This window comes from Eptesicus fuscus, chromosome 2 (genome assembly GCF_027574615.1).
Source record: "Eptesicus fuscus isolate TK198812 chromosome 2, DD_ASM_mEF_20220401, whole genome shotgun sequence".
In the NCBI taxonomy this organism is placed as follows: domain Eukaryota; kingdom Metazoa; phylum Chordata; class Mammalia; order Chiroptera; family Vespertilionidae; genus Eptesicus; species Eptesicus fuscus.
In genome coordinates, this window is record NC_072474.1 from 111,883,117 (window position 1) to 111,898,483 (window position 15,367).

A 15,367-nucleotide genomic window follows, 5' to 3' on the forward strand; every position below is an offset into this window, starting at 1 on the left:
AGGAAAGTTTACATGCTGAGGAATTTTAATTCACATTTTTTGTATCTCAGCTCTGTGTTTCTTCTCAAAAGAGGATTTTATTCACTTGTGAGAAGTTAATCTCTAGAGGCAATTATTAAATTAAAAACTACATTTTCTCATGCTTTTTAAAATTCATGAGGATTAATCTTTATTCTATGCTGCATCTATGTAATCAACAATTAAGGGCATAAAATGACAGAATAATTTTTATTTTAGATATTTTCTTAAATTGTATCAATTTCAATCATCTGATGAGAGGCATCAGTGTCTGGGCTGTTGTTTTGCTTTCAGAATTTTCTAGATTTTTTATATATTTCCCAGATATTTTAGCTTAGGTTTAGACATTTTTCTAGATCTTATATTGACAGACTCCTAATAATAAAACTTTCTTATTGTTAATGTATTATATTTCACTTATAAGGTCAGTAAAATACTTTAAATACAATTTTAAAAAATTAGTTTTAACTACCCATATATTATATTCATTGTGTTGGCAAGTAGAGGAAGTAATACTTTTTCCCAAGAAAAAAATAAACAGCTTTAAAAATAGTTTACAATATGCATTTGAGAAAGAATGAATATTTTTGAGGGCGATCAAACTGATAAAGGAAAGACCACTTAGTAGTGAGTAAAATATACACAGTTCTGTCCTGTGTCTTATGATGAAAAAGTCCTGTAAAGGATGTTTCATAATTAGGAATCTCTTATGCCACTGATGTGTTGACAGAACTGGTCATCATACTCTGTTTAGCTAACATATATTGTCCCTGCATTCATATTGAAGAAATGTTTGCTAAACATCTACTCTGGGCCATGCTCTTTGGCAGTTGCATCTTTATGTCACACAATTTTGCAAACTGGGTGTAGTCACCTCAGTTTTACAGATGATAAAAGTGAAGATCTGAAAGGATACTTGAATCACTGGATACCCACACAGGTAGCACACAGCAGAGTACCGAACTGCACGATTTCTGTCTGTTTGCAGAACAATGTTGGGTGGTCGTCTCACTTATGTGATAAGCATTATAGGAATAAAATCTAGAAATGAGATTGCCAAGTCAAGAGTGTTCCTCTTTTAACTATTAAATAATGTACACTGCTCTATAGGAAAGTTGTCTGAGTTTACACTTCCAGAATGTGAACATCAATTTTCTAAGCAACACTGAATTTCTCTACTTTTAAAAAACATTTGCCAGTAAAATATGTAAAAAATGATCCACTTATTATGAGATTGAAAAATCTTCATAAGACTTGTTTTGTTTTTAATTTTGAACAGTTTTAGATTTACAGAAAAATTGTGAGGATAGTAGAGAGTTCTCATAGAACATTTTCCCTGTTATGAGTATATGACATTAATATGGTATATTTGTTAAAATGAATGAACCACTATAGACACATGATCATTGATAAAAATCCATGCTTCTGTCACTTATGGATATGTTGGCCCCGCTGTTTTCCTCAACAAATGACATAAGCCTTAAAATGTGTGAATTAGTTAAGCCTAGTCTCTTAAAAAATGGGAGCCAAGGGTGTGGTAATCTCCTGAGCCCCATAGGATTGTCCTGTGACTGGTCAAGTATAGGTATACTCTAAGGCTAAAAGTGGAGAGTCAACAGAGAGGGAGAGAATATTTTAGAAAGTTGGGCGATGAGCAAGAGGAGGAGGAGGCAGAAAGTGATGAGGCCAAGGTCTTCAGATGAGTAGGGTGGCGGGAGCACACATCTGGATGAAGGTGCAGATGGTGTGGGAGCCACTCCAAGGATGGCTATAGAGAGGCCTATAGTATGAAAACAGAGGCCTCCGGCCTGACAAAGAACTGAGACTTCCCAGTGACTGTGTGAAAGAGCTTGGAAATAGATTGCCTCCAGATTTCACCTGACTACAGTCTGAGTTGACAACGTGACTGCAATATTGTGCCTGATCCTGGGTCAGTATCACCCAGTGCAAAAATTCGTGAGTGCCCAGTCCTCTAAAACTGTGGCTAATAAAAGTCTAGGAGAATAGGGATCAGACCAAAGCTTTTAAGCTGCTAAGTTGTGGGGTATATTGTTGCATGATAATAGTTAACTAATACAGGTGGGTACAGACAAAAATAAATATAGAGATGGAAATTATATTGATTAGCTAATACTGACTGGCCCCAAATTTGCTGCAAACAAGAGGTTTTAGTAGAAGTGTTTCAGTTCATTGATGACTTTTGAGTTAGTGCAATGGAAAAGAGCAGTGAAACAACAACAATAAACAACAACAAAAAACCCATACACACAAACAAACAAACCTTGAGGGTCTGTTTGAGGTTGAAGACCATCTATCTGATGTGTCCAGCCACCTGGATGGTGGGATTTCACTCTGCCAGCATGGTGGAAGACAAGAGGTATTAAAGAATTGATGATACCTGTGAGCAAGGATAGTTCAGATAATTCACCATGGATACCTTGCTACAGATTTCTCTGCAGCTGGCCATGTGCTTATCTTGTGCATGCCTGTTTCACTGTGATAGTGCATGTTGGCTCAACTGGACACTTGTCCCACCCTGACGTTATCATCTCACTTTTTGGTCTGATCCCTATTCTCCTAGACTTATCAGTTTCCTAACCTCCCATTTTAACAGCTCCCAACAACCTCATGAGGTCTGCCAGTCATGGACTGTCTTCCCGAGTTGAAGTTCAGGAAAGTTAAGTGATTAATATAGAGTCCCACAGCTAATCAGTGGCAGAGCCAGGCCTAGACTTGGAACTTCTGGCTCCCTGACCTATGCCAACATGCTTTTTCTTTTTTTCTTTTTTTAGGTTTTCCTCATTAGGACTATGGCAGACCAGACTTAACAGGTACATTGGGAGCAGGCCACCGAATGATGATCAAATTGAGGTACATTTAGGATTTGTGCATCCTACCATCTTAAAATGTTTTTCTAACATTTGGGGTTTGGCATAGCAAAGAGTGCCAAGGTTCCTTTCCTTTCATTTTTAAACCCGCATGTATTTTCAGGGAAATTAAGCTCATATGTTTCTGATTCATTTGCTGTATAACTCATCAAAATATTGTTTTATAACAGTTCTTGGCAGTCCATGAAACCTTTTAAAATATGGACTTTTCCCCTCTTGCTACCAAGGAAGCCATGTTTTACCAAGAGTACAGCCCCCATTAACTCCAAAGGTTTTTCTGAACTTCACATGGACACTAAAGACTTTATCGGGTTCTCTGTGATCAGCAAGGATGTACTGGACCTTCATTATGCATTGGATATTTTGGGGTCTAGAGTTATAAAGATAAATGAGAAGTGGCCTTCAGGTTTCAAAGAGTTTGTCATGGTAGGGATGGATAATGGAGGCAGCCAAAATATTTGTTGAGCACTTTGAATGTGTCTGCTATGGGGTGAAGCCTTTCATAAATATGACCTCATGCAATCTTCTTAACCACTGTATGTGTTGCTATCCTAACTATATAGAAAAGCTGAGGCTTAGAAAGTTTACTAAGTCAAGTCCTGAGGTTGTTTGGCAGTGGATCCAGGAGACAATCTCTGACAGTTTGATTGCAGAGCTCCGTCTTTTAAGCTACTACTAGTATGTAGACTTGGCAGTTAAGATACAGTGAGGCTAAGCTAATGTCCAGCTTGTTGGAGGTAGAGATGGAACATCGTTAATGGCATATAATTTATTTCTGGTTAAACTTCAGTTCTGACCAAGAACTATTTCCTTCTGGCTCCATTGCTTGCCTTTTGGACATTCTTTGTCAAAGATCATGATTATGGAACAAAAAGTCTAGCTAATGCCTTTTAGGTAACTTACCTGAGATGTCAACTCCATGACCACTCAGGATGATCCTTCTCATGTAATCAGGCCTTCTTGGGAGAACTCTGTCATGTCCACACTGTACATGACAAGCTCCACACTGTGTATGAGAATATCACTATTTATATTGATAATATAGGAAGAGCTACCATGTTTTACATGTTTCTTTATGCTGAACACTGCTAAGTGCTTTTTAAATTACCTCATTTTACCCTCACAAAAGCCCCATGAGTTATGCAGTATCAGCTCCTCATTTTCTAGATGAAGAAACTGAGACATGGAGCAGTTAAATACTAACCATTAAGAGATAACAGTCTCTCACATTCAGTGGTGTGGGACTTGAGAAATGAACTAATAAGGATGATCAGTAAGAATGATAAGATATCTGGGATGGAAAAGACCTATTGATAGAGCCAATATTTCCCAAAATGAAGAACAAATGTGTCCAAACTTTGAATAATTGTTGATTCCAAAGGATTAAATCTGAAAAGAAAGAAACATCAATTGAAGAAACATCAATTGAGCTATCAGCAGTAAGCTTTATATACATTTTTTGGGGACACCTATATATAAAACAAAGAATATGTATACATATATGTAATATACATAATATATATATAATATACATATATATTAATATACATAAATAAATACCCATTAATGTATCATCTAATTCAAGACCTCATGCATTAGCAATTCTCTTCCAGGCAATTACTATGTTTATTCTTCCTTTTCTCTTTAAAAAATAATTAGCCCTGTCTGGTTTGGCTCAGTGGATTGAGTATCGGCCTGCAGACTGAAGGGTCCCGGGTTCCATTCTGGTCAAGGGCACATGCCCGGGTTGCAGGCTGGATCCTCAGTAGGGGACATGCAGGAGGAAGCCAATCAATGATTCTCTCTTATATTGATGTTTCTATTTCTCTCTCCCTCTCCCTTCCTCTCTGAAATCAATAAAAATATGTATTTTAAAAAATAAAATAAATAATTAATTTTATTTATGTACTATACACAATATGTTGTTTAATTTTGTCTGTGAGCTCTATATAAATGATATATAGTCTACATATTCCTCTGTGACTATTTAATTTAAAGGATTATATTTTCAATATTAATCCATGTGTTTTGGTAGAGACTTTCAGTCATTTTCTCTGCCATATAATATTCCACTTAGGGAAAAATAAATAATAATTTATCATCCATACTACTGTTAATGGTCACTTGGGAATATTCCTTTTCCTTTCTTTTCCATCTCTTTCATTTCTTTTTCTTTCCCCTTCCTCCTTCCCCCCTTTCCCTTCCTTTCTTCTTTCTTTCTTTTTTCCTTTCTTACTTTCTCCTTGTTATAGCTAACATTCTTTTTTATTAATAAGACAATTCTTGGACAAGAATTTATTGCTGAAGTGTAAGGGTTTTTCTAATTATTAGGGGTTAGAGGTGCTGGGTACCCAAATGCTCACAAATGTAAGATAATGCTACATTGTTTTCAACTTCAATTTGCATTCCCAATGGGAGTGTTTAAGGGCTTTCTTTTAAAATTCTATAGCCATGTTAACTGCTTTTCATTTATTGTCAGTTTGGTTGGTACATTGTGTTAATTTCACTTCTTGCTCATACTATTGATGCCGAATACCTTTTTAAATCTTATTGGCCTTTTGTATGTTAGTCAGGGTCTAAAGAAGATACAAAAACAACAACTTCAAGATTTAAACAGAAGAAGCTTATTGCAGGGCTTTGTTTATATAGGTGACTGAGTTGCCAAGAGTTGAACAGGGGTTACCTGGAGACTAGGCCGACATCACAAAGCACTATCCCCTGGGCTGGGAGACAAAGAGATGAAGTCCTGTAATCTCAATGACCTGGGACCACTTTAGTCCCCTGGACAATCTCTGGCTTAATGTGGAATCTCAGGTACAGCTCTCCTGTTTGTCCTGAAGACAGGAAAAAACTAAGGGATAGTGAGAAAATAGTGAGATCAATAGATTGGAGGTCTATGGGGCTGAACAACTAATAGGGGGGTCACTCGAGCAAGTGAGTCCCAGAATTGAAGATGGGAATCAGATAATTTTTATTTAAATTTGAGATATTGAAGGCAGTACTGTTTATGGTGATGACAATGTAGTAGGTACAGTTAAGTGGAAAGAAAAGTCATTGGAGGTTAGGAAAGTGAAGAATAGAGAGGCTAACAGGGCCACTCTATTACATTTTTAGGGACTCCATTTACATAGTCATCTGTGACACTGGTTAAGCTAAGGTTTGAGTGGTTAATCCACATAGATTCCCTCTCCCACACTCAAATTAGTATAAAATAGTAGGAGCTTTCTCCTGTCTTAACACACTATTCCTAGCAACTAGAACATGGGTGGTGAAAAGCTCTCAATGATTGTTTGTTGGATGAATGATGAATGCTGATATCATTGAAAATGAGGACAAGAGTATAGCTGTGGAGGAAGATTGAATTAACAGCTAAAGGCTTAAATAAATGACAAATAGGAGGTCAGTAGACGATAGCAACAAATAGGTAAAGATGGAGATTAAACAGGATGGCATGACCTTTATAAGCTATAGGAGTTCTTTGTGTGTGTGTGTGTTGTATTGTGTTGTGTTGTGTTGTGTTGTGTTGTGTTGTGTGTGTGTGTGGGGTGTGTAGGCTGTAATGACAGTCAGCCCTGCTATTAAGCCACATGAGGTGTGAGATAAAAGATCCTCCACTTGAAAAGGCTACAAGGAAAGTGAACTAGGGAAGAGTCAGCTAGGTTACTAGACAAGGTGATAGAGTGGACACCTGTGAAGATGCCGGGGATCAAGAGGATAGTTCTGAATCCAGATAGGGAGTGCCAAGGCACAGTGGATAGTCATGGAGGGAGAATATGCTGGTCAGAGTCCTTAGAGAAAAACAAATTCCACTCAGATGGTTCAATTCTGGAGGCTTAAATGAAAGGGAACCACTTATTAAGGTATAGGTAATGTTGAAGGAGCCAATAAGGGAAGTTAAGGCATCCAGAGACTAGGAATAGAGGGCAGTCATTAGCACTCCTCGGTTGAAGGAACAAGAGGAGGAAGCAGTACTAATGAGCCCGGTGCAAGCCTGATCATGAAGGAAATAATATCTATGGGAATTGTAGGCTAGAAGGAATCAAGCCACTGCAAGAAAGAATTAAGTGCTCTCTTTACTCTTCACTTGTCTTGATTTTCTGCTTGGCCCTCCCAATTGCTGACCCAACAGGAAGTCAATGGGCAGGGGAGCCTGGAGGTTGCCATACATAGAAGCTTCATTCTAGGGAAAAAGTGGGCCAGAGAAGGGAAAATCATGTTTAGGGTAGTGGTGGTGGGCAAATATAGGCCAGCCATTGAGAAGAAAAAGGAGTTGGACTTTGTCAGAGAGGTCTGGGAGTTACAGTCTAGGTGATAATGAAGGACTGAGTTAAAGTTGGATGATACTTAAGTTGCTTTGTAGTTTGTATTAAATCTCCTAGAGAGGGTGTGAGCATTCTCCTTCTTGTCTTAAATAAATCTAGGTCGTATTTTGAAATCTACATTTTGATTTTCTTTGTGATATGTTCACTGGGAGTGCATGGTTTCTTGGCTGCTCACCAGAAATGTGCTACAGTGGAAGCTTTGGAGATGTGACATGGTCATTTTTTGTCACTTGTGTGCAAGGGCAAAAATGAATAAAGGTGGGACCACACTGGCTGGAGAAAGATGTCTGCAATTGCTCAGTGGGACCCATAGGCTCTACAGAGACTATCAGAAACTCTCCTCCTTAGAAATGACCCAAACCCTTTGGTCCAGATAAACATGAGCTAAGTGTGATCAATTTATGAGGCTCTTCAATGTAAAAGGCTTTGCTTTGTTCTCCATCACAATGCCATTTCCAATCTGTCACCTCCCCCTCTTAAATTAGATCTCAAATATTAAAATTAATATTCAATATAAAATTTATATTCACGAGCTCACCTATTTCATGAAGCCTTTCCTGTTCAGACTCCCAAATAGAAATGGGCAAATGGTTGGTTTGTTTTTATTAGGATCTTGTCTTTAATTAATTACATAGAAAATCAAGTTAGGCAAATTATTTGATTATCCATAAGGAGAAGAATGAATTATTAGGATTATATTGCCTTTTCCTCTAAGCAGTGATTCTCACCTGCAGCTGGTACCATCCCATTATGAAACATTTGTAAATGTATAAGGTGTTTTGGTTTGTATCAATGGCAGGGGATGCTACTTGCATTAAGTGTCCATAGATAATGTTAAGCAACATTCTGCAGTGTGGGGACAGTCCTGCCCAATGAAGAAGTATCCCATACCAAAGTGCCAATAGTATTCCCATTATGAGTCAAAACATGTGATATATAGGCAAAGGAGGTTTTTCTCATTCCTGAGTCAGCATTTCCCATCTGGTAGCTGCTTCCCTGTGTCTCTGCCTCTGCCCACCACCGCCCTCACTTCTGTGGATGACTGGTCACTTTGCTGAGGATTAGGGTTTGGTGGAAATGGAACGGCATTTGGAGTTGGGTCTACTGGAGTAAAACCCTCAGGCCTGCTGCTCTTTAGTTGAATGCCCTAGAGAAAGTGATTTAACTACTCTGAATTTTAAGTTACTCATTCAGAGAACAAGTTGAATTGCATCTTCATCTGTGTTTTGAATCTTTTTTTTTTGGTCTATAGCAGAGTAGCCTAATATTTAAAACAAATTCTGCCTCATGGAGTTCTTATTAAAGCCAAAAGAGATAAGGTCTGCAAAATGCGTCATATTGAGTATGACACATGGAAGACATTTAATAAATGGTGGCTACTATTACCTTTCTGCAGAGTGAGTGCATTTGATATTCCATGTAAAAGTGAGACACTGGAGGATTCATTCTCAGAACATCTAGCAGATCCTAGCAACGGTTTGCAAACTTTTGGCAGCAAGAGGAGGCAAATAAATTAAATTTTATAAATCTGAATAATGAAATCATTTGAGAGGCGGCTGAAGGTTAAGAGGCTGAGTGGGGGAGGAAATGTTATTCTATCTGAAAGCGTTCACCTAATCATGCTCACTGTAGGATAATACCGGGTTGTATTCTCCTGAATAGAGGATTTCATGCCCGATTTCCACCACTTGCTTCCAGAGAATAGCCTCTTATGTGACCAGCCCACTGTGCTGTCCGACCCTCGCCAAGAGCTCGAAGGATGAAGTATTTAACCTTTATTTTGAACTTCCTCGATTGGGCAAGCTTGCCAAGCCCAGAATGTTGTTGTAGCATATTTGCCTGTGGTTTTCAACAAAGTACAACTCTTCTGAAATAATTGACCAGCACTAAAATGTCCAATCTCCGAGTTAGACTTTTGTCATTCTTGCAGCAGGAAATGGTTCTCTGCAAATATTTAGAAATGCGGTGGAAACTCTGATGTTCACATCCATGGCAACTCCTCATGGCTGGAAAAGACACCATGCCTTCCTCCACAGAATTATTTAATCCCTCAGTCCTTGTCATAAGTGAAAATGTGGAGGCTGCCATCGAAGAGGCAAGCTCTTCCAGTCCCTTTTAAGGTGGCCCTGGTTGACATCTGACCCCCACAGTCCTATAAACAGCAGCAGAAATTCCCTTTCCACTTAAACTGCATCTGCTGGGCAAGGTTTCAATAAAGCAGTGATTCATGGAAAGGTTTCCCCTTATGGCAAGTGTCAGAGTTCTCCTTGTTTAAGCTAACTGTTGGCAATGTGTGCCTGGCCCCGGCTGTGAACTTTGCCTTGTTGCCTCACCTCTCCTTGACAGAAATAGACTTCACAACCAATTGTAGTCTGCTTCAAAGCTCTACTCTTATGTAAAGATGATAGTAGATGGAATGGAATGAAAAGACATATTGTATCTGTCACTGAAATTAATCTCATTACATATTAGTAAATATTCTCTCAAAGTCCTTGAAAAGTTCTTTTTGCATATATTTACCTGAGCACACAAACATTAATATACATAAATAAATATACAGCCACTTGGTTGGGAATCAGGAGGCTTGGATTTAAAATCCACCTTTGCCTTCTGATTTGCTGGGAAAATGTGGCTACTAGTAAATGACTTAGGTCAAGGATAACTTCTAAGTGTGTTCACTATGTCATTGAGCAGACGGTAGGGACATTTATCAAGTTGGGGGACACAGATGGAAAAACTAATTTTTTGTGAGGAAGGCAATTATTTCACTTTTGCATTTTACTGAGTTTGAGATCACCATGGGATGTTATTTTTTGTGATATTTTTATGTGATCATGTGATACTCAAACCAGAAATGAGTTTGGGTATCATCCATATGTAGGTGAGAGTGGACGCACAGGCATGAATGCATTCACTGAGGGCCAGTTCATAACATGAGAAGAAAAGAAGGTTGAGGCTAGAACCCAGAGGAATGTCAACACTTAACAGGTGATTAAAGCCGGAAAGAACAGTACAGGAAGGTGACTCTATACAGCATGGTGGGTAGAGCCCTGGGAAAGACTTGTGTCAAGAGAGATATTCCAAGAAGGGAGCAGTGATGCCTCTCAGATGTCTCTGAGGAGTTCAGGGGTATAGGAACTAAAAGCTGATCGACTGGAAGTTCACCAGTGGCCACGTTGAGCAGGTTCAGTGAGGTGGAAACCAGGCTGGAGTAGGGTGAGGAATGGAGTTAGTTAGCACACAGAAAAGAAGAATTATGGCTTTAGGATCCCATGTCTTCAAATATTTGAAGATATCTTAGGGCAACTAGAGATAAATCCATCCATTTTGCCTCCACAGTGCAAAACAATGAACAATGCGAGGTCATGTGTCTAGCAGTTAAAATTACTGAAGAAGTGAGTGGCAGCCTTGGAAAGTGGCAAGGTCCCATTACAGGACTCATTCACCAGTGAGTCCACAACCACCAGTGAAAGGGAACATGGAGATGGTTCATTCCATTCTATCTCTGATTCTGTGAATCTATTCTGAGGCCATCTAGTGCAGGGCTCATTGTCCTTATAACTTGGGTAGACAGAAGCTCACACCCTTATTCATCCTTCCCAGGCCACAGGGGCCAGTTAGACTGGTTATTATGTTTTCCTGTAATGTCCAATATCAACGAGACAGAGTTCACTGGAAAGGCCTTATTGTAAGCTGCTGAATGTTGAGCTCAGAGTTGAGAAAGCCCAGGACTGTCTCAAACTTTGCAAAGACTCACCAGGGGACCCTCCCAACTTGTATAACCTTGCTTTTTTGGTGCATTGAGAGAGGACCCTCATCATGTCTGTATGCCTGTGTTGCCTCACTAATTGATTAAAGGAAAAATAAACACATGTGAGGGGGGAGGTTTGCTTCCTGGGATCAGACTACCTCTAGCTTCTGGGTGTCTCAGTGGGTATCTCAGAAGGAGCTAATAGTCATGCTTACACAGAGGTTTTCTGGGCCTTGAAAACGTCTCTTAGTAGAGCTTTTTTTCATAGCAACATAAATTTATATTAACTGAATGATATTAAGCGATTGATGTTATAAATATCCAAATGGCCCTTGGCAGAGAAAATGTTCCCCACCACTGCTATAGAGAAAGAGTTTGTCTTCCTAAAACATTTCTGTATTTACTATTGATTTATTCTTTAAAAAATAGAATTATCATGTACAAAATGATGGTAGAAATGTGGATGGGAAAAAAGCCATTCTGATGAGGTTTGAGATGTGAATGAGGAACCTGATATTGGGTAATGGTGAAAAGATGACCCTTGTTGTAAAGTGGCAAATATTTTGGTTGAATTGTGTTTCTGTCCTACTGTTTTATGGAAGGTAGAACTTGGAGAGTGATAAAATTAGAATCTAACTGAGGCGATTTCTGACCAAAGCTTTGAAGAAGTAGCTCGGTTCCTCCTGGATGCTATGGTAAAATTCAAAAAGGGAAACATGAATTGAAGATAGAACTGATATCCAAAAAACAACCAGACTTCAAAGATTTGGAAAACCCTCCCATATTACAAAAAATGAGAAAGCATGTTTGGAAGAGAACAGTAAGGATGTGATGGATCTATTACATTAGTGCTGGTGTGAACTGGGGACCTAATCAGCCATCCCAGCAGGGACACTGCCAGTTTCCATGGAAGGGGATGAAAGGCTGGTGCCCTTCTTGGATTTCACAGGACATCACCACCGAGTTATTTGACTATGAACCTACCCTATTCTTCAAGACAAGAGATGAATGACCCAAAAGGCAATTCAGAGATTGTCAGGGCTGCCTCCACTGTTTCAAAAGGGGAAGGCATCACCTTGATTTCAACTGGCCAGAGGGCTGCCTGGGGCATTGGAGTGGGACCTTCACCTGACAGAGCTGTGGCTGCAGGCCCTCCAACCCAGTGTGTCTAGAAGACAGAGCATTGAGCCAATGAGGAGTATTCTCAAGCCCTAAGATTTCATGAAGTTTGCTTTGCCAGGTATGTGAATTGCTTGAGACCCATCACTCTCTTTTCACTTCCACCTTCTCCCTTTTAGAATGGAACCTCTCTCCTATATCTGTCCTGAATTGTTTCACAGATTCACAGCTGGACAAAATTCCTCTCCAGCAGTGATTGTTGAGATGACATGAATGTACTCTGCATATGAAAAGAACATACTGAGCAGGGTGACTGAGCAGAATCCTATTAACTGAATATTTATGCTCCCCTGAATTTATATGTTAAAGCCCTAATTCCCAATGTATGGTATTTGGAGTTGGGGCCCTTTGGAAGTAATTAGGTCATGAGGCTGAGCCTTCAAAGATGGCATGAGTGCCTTTAGAAGGGGATGAAGAGACCAGATCTCATTTTTCTTACATGATCTCATTTTCTTACATGATCTCAAGAGACCAGAGTCTACTTCGTAAGGACACAAGGAGGGGGCTTCCTGTCTGCAAACCAGGAAGTGGTCTTTCCCTAGACACTGCATCTGCTGGCACCTCAATCTTGGATTTCCCAGCCTCCAGAACTGTGAGAGATAATTTTTGTTATTTAAGCCTCTCAGTGTATGATAATATGCTATAGCATCTAGAAATGCTTCAGATAAGTGTAAGAAAACTGTGAGCAAAAGCTTGAATGTGATCAATAGTGGGAAATAAGAAGAGAACAGGAACCAATTCAGTTTGGCTGTGGTATGATAACAAAGGATGGCTGCCCTTACCCCATACTTCCACTCTTTTCACATCTTTCCGGAGACCACCCCACAGAGTTTTCAATTAAATTTCTTCGAGTTCATCAGGGTATAAACAGGAAAGAATATATGATTTAAGAAATGTTTTTAAACTGCAGCTGAATAAATTTTTCAAAAATTTGATCACGGAAAGCGTGCCTGCTGGCCATCATTTTGAAATTCAGAAGGTGGGGCAAAGAATAACACAAGGCAACCCAAGGTGACAGAACAAAAAGGGATCCAACGTGCCTGCATGAACACGGGTCAGATTCAATCTATCAGCCACATATTAGAAAATATGTAAGCTCTCTCTTTTCACTTCTACGTCATGAAAACTCAACAGCCCCAGCCAGCTGATAGCATCATGGAGGTGCCGAGAGACTCCAGACTATGGTGTCTTTAACTCAGCATCCTCATGCAATTAGCCTATCAAAGTCTGGGACTAGCATTTCTTCTAGAGTTACAAGGCAAAAGTGACCTGTCAGTCCTTGTCTGGCTGGGGCCCAGTGCTGGCAAAGGGGGGTGCCACAAAGCCAATGGTAACTATATCTTTAAGTGATGTGTGTCCACAGGTCTCTGCTTGCGAAGCTGAGTGCATATTAAGCGAAGCTGTCCAGCACTGAACTGGGAGCAAGGCCCCCCTTCCTGTGTACATTCATTTTATTTTATGGCCATGTAAAAGCTACTCTGCGGCGCTGGCGGCAGTGGGAACATCAACAACACTATACAGAACGACCCACAACCCAAAGCAACCAGCAAAGAAAACAGCCTGAGAAAAATAGGGAGGCAGGTCCCCCCATCACCTCGGCAGGCAACAGCCGTGTCAGATGTGAGAATAATTGACTCTGACAGAGAGGAAAGTAGTAATTGGAATGAAACTTGTTTGAATAACAGCTTAAATGTTTCTTTCCTCGCTCTCCAGATTACATGCACTGTAAAGCTGGATCGCGTTCTCCTGGCCGCTTCACAGAGGACGTTCTGTGTCCAAGGGGCTTGTGAAGGAGGAAAAACAAAACAGCTTGTGAACTCACCTCTCTTTCTGCAGAGCAGCTGGGCCTGGGTTCCAGGTCCACAGAGACAATTTATCGATGCTTAATCCCAAATCTTGTCTGCTGTTCCCATTGCTACAGACTGCTGTTAAGATATTGAGAGCCCCATTAATGTCTGGGTGAAAGTCAACCGGTTAACGCAACTGAAATGAAAACTTTTCCCCAATCTGACTCCTTTTCACTAGTTCCCAGTTCTAGTGAGTGCAATGGACTGAAAGTTTATATTCCCGTTGAACTCCTATGTTGAAATCCCAACCCCTAAAATGGTGGCATTAAGAGGTGGGGCTTTGGGGAGTTGATTAGGTCTTGAGAGCACAGCCCACAAGAATGAGATTAGTGTTCTTGTTAAAGTGCTCCTTGCTTGGCATGGCTCAGTGGTTGGGCGTCAACCTATGAACCAGAAGGTCATGGTTTGATTGCCAGACAGGGCACATGCCCAGGTTGCGGGCTCAATCCCCAGTGTGGGACATGTTGGAGGCAGCCAATCAATGATTCTCTTTCTTCATTGATGTTTTTCTCTCTCTTTCACTCTCCTTTCCTCTCTGGAATTAAAAAAAATATATTTAAAAAATAATAAAGAGACCCTCGAGAGGTCCCTCACCCCTTCCATCATGGGAAGTTGCAGTGAGAAGACTGCTATCTATGCGGGAGGGACCCTCATGAACACTGGCTAGGCTGGCGCCTTGTTCTTGGACTTGCATAGCCTCCTGCACTGTGAAAAAAAACTTGTTGTTTCTAAGCCCTCCAGTCTATTGTACTTTGATCTTCCAGCCCAGTTGGACTGAGACAATTAGTGCAAGTCCTAATTTCATAGTGGGCCACCTTCGGCCCTTTCTGATTGTCCTTGCTGATCACTCCAGCTTCTCCACTCTGTACCCAGCCATGTCAGACATTTGTGGGTCCTACATGATCTGGCCATCCTGTGTCTCTGATCACCTCTCCTTCTATGCTTCTCTCTACTCAAGCTCTAGCCACGGGGGCCTTTGACCTATTTCTTGAATATTCCAAGTTGGTTCTGGTCTCTGTGAGTGTTTGCTTTTGTTGCTCCCTTTTTCTGGAGTGTTCTCCCCTCTCATCTTTACAAGGCTGGATCTTTCTTAACATTTGGATTCAACTTTCATGACCAAAGTCATTTTCCCTCATCCCCTCCCCACATAAAACAGGTCTCCTGCAACGATCCCATTAGCCTATTATTTTCTAGCTTGCACAAGTTGGTTTCAAAAAAATATCCTAATCATTTATTTGTTCACTTGTTTATTGTTTGCACTTCCCCTCGTCCATAACCACAATGGGATCTTTACTCGAGTAGATACTTTTCTCTGTTATGCACTCTAATGTTCCCAAGTATGGTAGGAGCTCAACAGACATG

General features: G+C 40.2%; 1 long non-coding RNA gene across 4 annotated transcripts in view; it reads left to right on the top strand.

The window, feature by feature from the left end:
• The first annotated feature begins 5,675 nt into the window (after nt 1–5,675).
• LOC129150912 (uncharacterized) overlaps nt 5,676–15,367 on the top strand; it is a 57,642-nt gene continuing 47,950 nt past the window's right edge. For 2 of the 4 annotated variants that reach the window (XR_008557716.1, XR_008557718.1), the window contains exons 1-3: nt 5,676–5,720; nt 11,586–12,219; nt 12,627–12,750. This is a non-coding gene — a long non-coding RNA (uncharacterized LOC129150912). Of the gene's footprint in view, nt 5,721–11,585; nt 12,220–12,626; nt 12,751–13,871; nt 14,133–15,367 lie in introns of those variants that run through there. The other 2 variants (XR_008557719.1, XR_008557721.1) reach the window with 2 other exon arrangements.